This window comes from Alligator mississippiensis, chromosome 1 (genome assembly GCF_030867095.1).
Source record: "Alligator mississippiensis isolate rAllMis1 chromosome 1, rAllMis1, whole genome shotgun sequence".
Taxonomy (NCBI): domain Eukaryota; kingdom Metazoa; phylum Chordata; order Crocodylia; family Alligatoridae; genus Alligator; species Alligator mississippiensis.
The window spans coordinates 146360244-146369676 of NC_081824.1; the positions used below are offsets into that span (position 1 = coordinate 146360244).

General features: G+C 43.0%; 1 long non-coding RNA gene across 1 annotated transcript; it reads right to left on the reverse strand.

Annotated features, from left to right (window-relative positions):
• Positions 1 to 224: 224 nt before the first annotated feature.
• On the reverse strand, positions 225 to 5366 carry LOC102569664 (uncharacterized). The gene is made up of 3 exons (XR_002087790.2): positions 5073 to 5366; positions 3877 to 4107; positions 225 to 310 (listed from the first exon to the last, which is right to left on the reverse strand). It is a non-coding gene; the product is annotated as an uncharacterized LOC102569664 (long non-coding RNA).
• Positions 5367 to 9433: the final 4067 nt, after the last annotated feature.

The window sequence follows — 9433 nt, forward strand, 5'->3', positions numbered from 1 at the left end:
TATTTTAATTTTAGGTTTACAGTCTTTCAGTATCACTACCCAAATTGATCTGTGCGAATGAAAACAATGAAATGCCCACTCAGAAATTTAGGGCAGGATTTCCTTCAAATGCAGCAGTATTGAGGTGAAATAATAGACCTTTTAACATAGTTAACTGTTTATTGGTGAGAACAGATGCATAGATTATGCAATGTAAAATAAATACAATATTAAACATAATTTCTTCCTTGACTCACACATTTAAGACTTGCAATCATAGTTTTCTTATTTTTTCCCATGAAACTGTTGTTCACATCACTGACAGTAGTGCCTAAAAGAGAAGATATAAACAAAAATCAATATAGCTGTGACAGTGTATACTAGCTGCTCTATGAAATAATAATCCCTATATTACTTTAAGGACCAGTGATGTCTACCACTTTTCAGAGGAAATGTCAAATTTCACTCTTGGCAGGTAAAAAAGTTTTTTCAGGCCACCATTAAATTTAGTTTTAGTCTGAAGAGTCACTATGTAAAAATTATATCTTCTAGCTCAATATCCCATTTTTCTGTGTTAAGAGAGTCAGAACTCCTAACTTATTGATTAAAATACAAGAAAATCATCTCCCTATTTGCCTGTTCACATTGCACAGCATCATCAATATGATTTTTAGTTAAGTTTTGATTCTAGAACTAAGAGCTAGAAAGAACCCAGCTGGTCTTTCAGGTTCTGTCTGACTTTTACAAGGTGGATAGCTGACTAAAAAGCATGTCTTTACTTATAGGCTTCATATAGACATTACAGCTAGCCACTGGGGGGTTAGATTGGTTTAAAAATGGCACCCAATCTAAGGTAAGTAATGGTAACAAGAGGGACGGGCAGGGTGGGGCCTTGGGAGGGGCCTAGTAGTGTCCATAGGGGGTGGAGTTCAGGAGAGTTTTGCAGGATTGGAGGGGTTAGTAGGGTCAGTGGGGGGATTGGTGGGTTAATGAGGTATGCAGTAGGGTTGGATGATCAAGGTGCATTGGCAGGCTCAGAGACGCTTGTTGATCCTTCCAAACACCTCCAAACCCCCTCAGCCCCCCAGGATGCTGCTGAACTGCACCTGATCCCACAAACTGCTCCCGGAGTTGGCTTTACCACCTTTCACCACTCCCAGGAGCTTAACTGAAGTAAATTGAGATGGGGGGGAAGGGAAGGTGGATCAGGGAGTTAGCTTCATGTGACATGAGTTGGCAGGATCAGGGCAAGCTGATGGCTCCATAGGGGAGGGTTGGTGGGATCAGGAGGGCTCTCTCCTTCACCAGGGACAAGGACTTATTTTAAGCCCCTCATACTCCCCCACACCAAGTAAAGAACACCCCCCTCAGTAAACCAACCTCTCTGATCCTGCCTGCTCCTCCCGCCACCCCAACTTACTTCCATCAACTCCAAGCACCACCAAATGCCAGTGAAGCCAGTACTGGGAGTGGCTTGCAGGCTCAGGGGGTTGGCTGGCTCAGGGAGTGGGGTGCTAGCTGGTCTGTGGGATGAGGGTTGTCCATCTGGGGATGGGAGAGGGGCTAGAGGGCTAAAAATAGCCTGGTGCTGTGGGAAGCAGGTAGGAAAAACAGACACAAGGCTGCACTGGGAACATGTAAAGAGGTTCAGTAGATTGGTCTAGGCTAGCCATACCTGTTCTAATTTAGTGCACCTCCAGGTACAGTTAAATTAGATTGAGTCAGCCATTTTTTGATTGATTTAACCTTCCTGGAGCTTCTGTACAGTTCACAGTTAGATCAACCTAATTAGGGATCTAAGTGCAAGGTCCACAAGTGGGCAAACTAAGTTAGATTGGGTGGCCATTTTTAATATGGTCTAACTTCCCCCTAACCTCCCTGAATGTTTTTACACAATTACAATCTAAGTGGATTTCATCTGGAACTCATAAGAGTAAACATTTACTCAGTTTAAGAAACCCATGAACAGAACAAGTTCAGCAGTTGTGAAATCCTTGACCATTTTCATAGTAATTTCCATGTTGAAGATTTTTCTCAAGACTAAAAAAATATATATTTTCCCCAATTTAATATACAGGGGGTAAGCCCAATCATTTAATATCATAGTTACTTAAAAGTAATCCCCAGTGACTGCATCTACACAAGATACGTACTAAATGACTGCACGGTAACCTGAGTTACTGTACAGTAGCTGCGCTGAACAGCTTTTTTGTGATGCTGACTGCTCAGTTGCCAGAGACTACTGCACAGTATCATTTGCATGCTTTCTGCCATGTGACACTACTGCACAGTACTGTGGACATGGCCAGTATTCTATTGAAGGATTACAAAATGGCCCAAGCATAATTTCTTTCTGTGCGAGTTGGGAATTGAAGGGAGAACTATTTCCGAATGTTTTCAGCTTGGTGCCTGGAAAATCTGGTCATCCTTTTCAGTTCTAACTGGACCTAAGCAACTTATCTAAGTATTTCCAAAATCCATAATAAATCTATATTAAAACCTTTCCTATCCTGTCACACTTCCAGCCATTCAATTTTAACTTACAGTACTAAGCTATACTTAAAAGATTGCTCATGGAATCTGCTCTTCCTACATTATTTAGCAGATCTCATTTACACTGCCTCCAAATTAGCTAACTGATAAGTCTTTACATTAATCAAGTGCAACAGTATTACTGAAGACAGAATATTCTTCTGATAGATATATAGTACACTGGAAAAAAAGTCACTGTCTGCTGCACAAGAACCCAGAGTGCTACAGATGCTTAATACTAAATAAAATAGACAGCCAGTGTATCTAATATCTTCCATAAGCAGATCCACCCCTGAGCATACGGCATTCAAGTTACTTGTATTCACGGGCATACAGGCATTCAAGTTACTTGAACAGGAATGAACATGTGTACCCTTCCATTGCTCCACTGCTTCCGGGATTTGGGAGAAATGAAGCAGGGAGAAATGCTCCCCCACTTTACCCAGGTTGACCCCTGTCTGGGAAACACTGGGGAAACAGAGGCTGCTTGACAGCTCCTGGGGACCAGGAGGAGTGGAGAAGCAGGGAAAGGGTCCCCATGCCTTCCTCAGACCACGATCAGCATTGTGTGGGTAGGTGAGAGGAGCAGCTGGGCAAATCCAGACTTCAGCAGCTTCAACTCATTTCACTTCTTTTCCCAGGTCTGCTGTGCCTCACCCTCTTTAAGGTCTTCAACATTCTCTGGCAGTATAGATTAAATAAACTAGTAAACAAAGCACATTCCACAACCAACTACTCAATTTATAGTTCAAATTAATTCTCATGAGCTCCAATGAATACATAAATTTCAATTAAGTGCTTCTGAAAGGTTTTCTTTAAAAAAAAAATTGAAAGGATTACCATGCTTTCCCAGGTTTTAATCTAACCATAAACAGAAATACATAGATTTTAAGAATTGCCCTGAAAAAAATACCTTGCTTCTACAATTTGATTTAGGTACACTGCATGCACACACTGACCAATGGAGAGTAGAGGAAAAAGAATAGGAAAATAAGGGAAATTTCTTTTGTTAAATACGTACCATTTGAGCCTTGCTCCAAATGTTTGAGCCAAAGTATTTTGGCACACCAGGATAAAACAGTGATCCATGTTATATTTAGTTACTACTGTAGTTTGGACAAAAATCTCTCAAAGCTCGTAAAAGAAATCATGTGACTCCCTTGCTAAAATGGATATTTATAAGGAAGTATGTTTTTTCCAGTATGTCAAGATGCTCAGGATTGTTTGGTGGTTCTCCACATGATGTCCAAAGTTTTCCTGGATTTCTCTGACACCAGATAATTATAGTTATGAATGTGGGGTGATTCTCATTTGTTCCAAATCCTGTTTATAGCCTTAAGGGAAAAGTCAGGGTTACAGCCATACCTTAGAATAGAAAAGAAAGTAGACAGATTCTTGGATCATTAGAGACTAGAGATGAGTAAACTTCAAAACTCTTGAAACATCAGCTCAGGAAGCATTTGGCATGAAATCGTCTCACTGAAGGCATTGCTGTTGACTTTGGTTGTGACATGGATTCAGTCTTGAAGCTTATTTCAGATCTCTTTTGCCTGGACTTGAAATTTGATATAAGACCATTCTTAGCTCCAGATCCAGCTAAATTGGACATACAACAAACATAGTGATTGTGACAAAGGTTATAGTACTTATATCTTTTCACTTCCAAAACTGGTGCATTATAAAGATACAAGGCCAAATGGAGGATGAAGAGATGGAGAGGCTATCACAGGATATACATCAGCATAATTATAATGAAGACAAACAAAAATGGCAACTTTCACTAGATAAAGATCTTGCTTAGGAAAAAATAAAGGTATGTTTAAAATGATGATGTTTAAAATGAAAAAATAAATCTCTTCCAAAAAATAAAAAACACAGCAAATTACTCTTATTTTTTCAAAAGTCAACAAAGGGGTTGTAAGTTGTTTAACTAGAACTGTTTGCTAACCCTGGGGAGTAAGGAGAAGTCACTACCAGCTGCAGGCTAAGAATTTGCTACCAATTGTATAGGTGGTACAAGTTTCGGTCTCTTTCTACTTCCTTCCTCCAGGCCCTGATAGAGGGCAGGTTATACCATTGTAATCAGCATTACACAAGTGGAAAAAGAGTAGCAGACAGAAGAAGTAAATCCCTTAACTGAAGTTATTTTACCTAAATCAATGGGGCATTACCTTTGAAAGAATCAGAGCTAAAATTCTAGGAGTGTAAGTTAGGGCCTCGTTACACATTACACAGCGAGCTGCTCAAATGGTGATTGGTGCTAGTGCTAGCTTGAGTTTGGAGCAGTCAAATGTTCAGGCCAACGGGATCTTGGAGGACTGTAGTACCCCTGTCCCTCATTCCATCCCAGGCTTCCCCCTGCCTCCCAGGCTCCCCCAAATTAAGCTTTTTGTCATCATCTCTTCTATTTCAACAAATACAATCACACTTAACTAAAAACTTTCTTTAGGATTTTCATTGCCAAAGCATTTTTCTGTCCCTTTAGTGGATCATTTTGACCCAGACAAAATAATTAAGGCAATGTCTGAGCTATAAATATTCCTATCCCTTTTTTTTTTTACCTTTGTCTTGCTTTTTTTTTTTTAAACACAATGCTATTTCATTCTGAAACCTTCAAAAGGAGTGAATTACAAAATAAGGAATTAAAACAAGAGATAAATACAATAACAGAGACGATGTATGCTTTTTCTAAGCCTTGCTTGTTGTGAGCTGACAGTTTTGGAACCTTAAAAAGGTCATTTCCTGTGTGCAGAATTCCAAGGATCACAAAGGGAGAGCATACAGCTTTGAAATAAAGTAATGGAGAATGTTGTTCAATCCTTTACATAACCTAGTTTTTAAATTAATGGATTTAGAAAATTGCTGTTCATTTCTGCATCATCCCATCAATTAAATGTATGGTCAAGATTCTTTCTACACAGCAATAGCTCCTTTGAGACACTGAGGTGCTACAAAGGACTCACAATCTGGCCAAAAATTAGCTAGCAGAGAATGTTGTTTGAGAGAAACTCCCACTTCTCTAAATATTGCAGGAGGTGAGGCTGGCTCCCTGAACAACTCCTTTCTGCACCAACCGCAGCTCTGACATAGGAGAGAATTTTGCCTAATGCCTTGCTGAAAATACATCAGTGTAAAATGAGGTAGTTTATGTTTAATACTATAACAATCTGTAAACTTTATCTCATTTTCTTAATTATATTGGAGACTGTAGAAGACATATTTTGCTCTTATCTTTGGTAAAGATGAGCATTTAAAGTGCATTTACAAGCTGAAGAGTGATTTTGTAATAATGATACCTTTGTTACACAAGTTATCTGTCATTGGTCCGTCTTTGCATCCCCTCTTCTTATTTCAGTGATAAAACTGCGGGTTACTATTGTTAGAACTGCACAGCTGATATAGCACAGAACAAAATGGTAATAGCTACAGACTCATCACTGGCATAAATTTATACAATAGAATAGAAGGACGCTGAGGTGACGTTATGTATTATTATTAGATTTCTATTTACCTTATGTTTACACAGCACTCAGCTTAATGCTTTCTGGAAACACTGGTCAAAATTCTCTCTTTCCAGGACTTTTCAATAAGCATCACACAGCATTAAACCTCAGTTCTACTTGTGCAAACTCCTGATAAGTAGGTGTTAATAGTTCCCAGTCCATTTTTCAAAGATATTTTACTATACAATTACTTATTAAAACAGTTAATCATAATATAACAGTATGAACAAAGGACATTATAAGTTATATTTCGAATACTATGGCTTTAAGGGATGTGGGGGCAGTATTTTGGATTCTTATTTGTGCACAATCTAAATTTTTTGTGCAAACTCCTAGATTGTTGCAAGAGATAATCAAGCTAAAATAAAAGCATTTGATTACTGAACTTTTAACACAGAGATATAGTGTAATCTTTTCTTCTGCTGACCACAAGACTAAGAATTAAGGGCAAAATTCTGTTTCACTGGTAAGATGCTTAAGGCCTTGTTACACATTACACTGTGAGCCACACAAATATTGATGGGTGTTAGTGCTAGCTCAAGTTTGGAGCACTCACGTGTTCAGGCCAGCAGGGGCCTGAAGGACTACAAAATAAGAATCCTTCCCTTCCCATTTCAGGCTTCCTCCCTCCTCCGGTCCCCCCTGAACCCTGGCAGCTCCTTCCTGTCCCTTGGGCTTCCCCCTGCCCAACGCACCCCCTTACTTATTGCTGCCCTGCTGTCTGTCCCAGCAGAGAAGGAAGCAGGCAGGGCAGGGTTAACCTTCCTGCCAAAAAGCCCCTGAAGAATCTGCTCTTCTCAGGCCTGAGCCTGCCCAGAGAGCTTTAGCTGTAGCCAGGCAAGCAGATTAACCCTTCCCTGCCTACTCCCCAGGACAGGCAGTGCAAGCAGTCCCTAATAAGAGGGGGGAGGGGGGAGAAGGAGGGAGGGGCAGTGAGCAAAGATCTGGAGTGCTGGGGAGGGAAGGGGAGGGTGGTGGGCCCGATCCTGGCCAGTTGGGGAGGAGGGGCAGGTGTCGTCTAGAGTAGATACACCTTAGTACAACACAACCTGGGTACCACAGATCAGAGATAATGCTGCCCTGGAGTGGCAAACCTTTGAATGAGTGCTTCAAGCCAGTTTCAGTTGTTAATATACAGACAATCAAGGGGTTAAGAGCTCCAGGAGCTGCCTAAAATTACTGGGTAACAAATGCTGTGATCAATCCAACCCTGAACAGAGGGGTGGCATACAGATGTTACATTATTTCATCTTACTAATCAAATTGTTATGGGACTAAGTTAAATATTGACATAACATTAACTTTTTTCTACTCCCTGGAAACTTCCCTGGTGTTTCAAGATTTTCTCAAAAGCATGTTAGAAGTCCAGAGAGCTCAGCAGACCACTTCTGAACAAGCTATCTGGGCCTCCTGCTATAAAAACTGTTTAATAGCTATGGTTTAACACTGTTGTTAGTAATTGTCGCAGGGCACCTCAGTGCCTGCTCCTAGAGAGGAGAAACTGCCAGGGAGAGAGCCCTGGCAGAGCCTAATGAGCGCAGCTGCGGGTTGCCAGAGTAACAAGCGCAGCTGCGGGTTGCCGGAGCAACTAAGGGGAGCCAGCTGCCTGTAGGGGGCAGGGCCTGGCCCTTATAAAGCCCAGGGCTGAGGCCAGGCTGGCAGTTCCCTGTCAGCAGCCAGAGAGGCAGGAGCTCCCTCAGCCAAGATATGGGGAAAAAGCCTGAGTTGCAAGTAGAGCTCATGATAGCCCTGGAGGCTCGAGCCACGATACTAAGTTATGGCCATGCGGCTTGTAGTTATGTTATAGCCTAGAGGCTTGTACTTTGAGTTTGTTTGGCTCTGTTTATTACACTGGAGGTTTGGGTGAGGCTGTAGGGGTTGGAGGAGGCCTCATAAAGGGCCCCATGGGAGTGTGGGGGCCCCAGCGCCTGAGGAGGGCGCAGTGTCCTCATAGGGACCCCAGTGGTATGGGGACCCCAGCGCCAGTGAAGGTGCAGCTTGTGCGCCAGTGAAGGCACAACTGGCGGCGAGGAGCGCAACCAGTGGGTTGCGGGCGGGGGACATAGACACCGAGTTATGTGCGGGGTACGTAGATCCCAGCCCCAGAGAGAGGGGCGATCTTATCAGGGAGCCCGAGGTGGGCACGGCGAGCCCTGAAGAGGGGGAGCGCCATATTGAACTATTGGGAAGCCCAGTGTGGGCACGGCGAGCCCCAAAGAGGGGGAGCGCCATATTAGGAAGCCCAGGACGGGTGCAGCAGACGCCAGCAAGGGCGTCACTTGCGAGGTGCATAGACCCCAGCCCCAGGGAGGGGTGATTACTGAGGAGCCTGGGAGGGGCCATACTGAGGAGCCCGGTAACAGGCTAGCACCGCAGAAAACCCAGAGGAGGGCAAAGTGCTGCGGTTGCCCTGAGAGGACGGAGAGTAGCAGTGCGGTGAGCCCGCATCAGAAAGGGTGGTGGTGCGGTGGGCCCAAAAGACCGGTGGCCAGAGAGGACGTCCCAGAGGGGATTGCCCTATTGTAGAGAAGGCCCAAGGGCGGGTGTGTATTTTGACCTAACAACGTCTTTCACATCAGCGAGGCTTGGGGCGTGGTATTAGGGGTGGTAGGAGCCACGCGTAGCCCATAAGGCTAGGGTGCCTGGGGAGCACCCATTACACTGGGAGACCCCAGGGGGTCCAGGAACACATGGGGACAGAGGTCCCAAGTAGCCATGCCCAGGGAGTCATAGGCAGCCTCCCAACCTTATATTTTCCAGCAAGATGTGGCGGGCGAGAATAAGAGGGTGCCTTGGGCCGGCCTTGACATGGAGCGAGGGACCTCGAGGAGATCACGGCCCTCTTGAAGGACCCCGCCGTGACAGTAATGTTTTGAAAGTACTTAAACCTTTCTACCATCCTCACCCTGAGCAACAAGGGGTGCATACACACATACTAACTTTCTGACAATTAAGCTGACTTAACTTTTTAAAGTCAATTGAACTGTCAGAGTGTACACATATATGTGGAGAAGAGTCAACTTAAATGTGGCACAATACAACTTCGAGATGCATTAGTTAAGTCAACTTAGCTCACAAGATGGCTGCCACCATGTCAAGGAGCTATATGTGTGTATGTTCTGACATGGCTTAAGTCAACATAGTTAAGTTGTCTTATTATTTTAAGTTAACTTAGTACGTGTGTATGTACCCAAGATCATCAGCATATATTATTGAACAATCTCTCTTCTCAAATACAGAACCAGAAATATATATTGGACACTTCACCTTTTTCCACATGACTACTGACAATTCTACTATGCCCATCTAATTATTGACCAATACAGGTGATTTCTTTTGTCTAGGTATACTTAAAAGCCTCTTTTTTTATCTTTATGCACCTATAATTTTGACTTTGTGGCTTTTGTTTCTTAATTTTT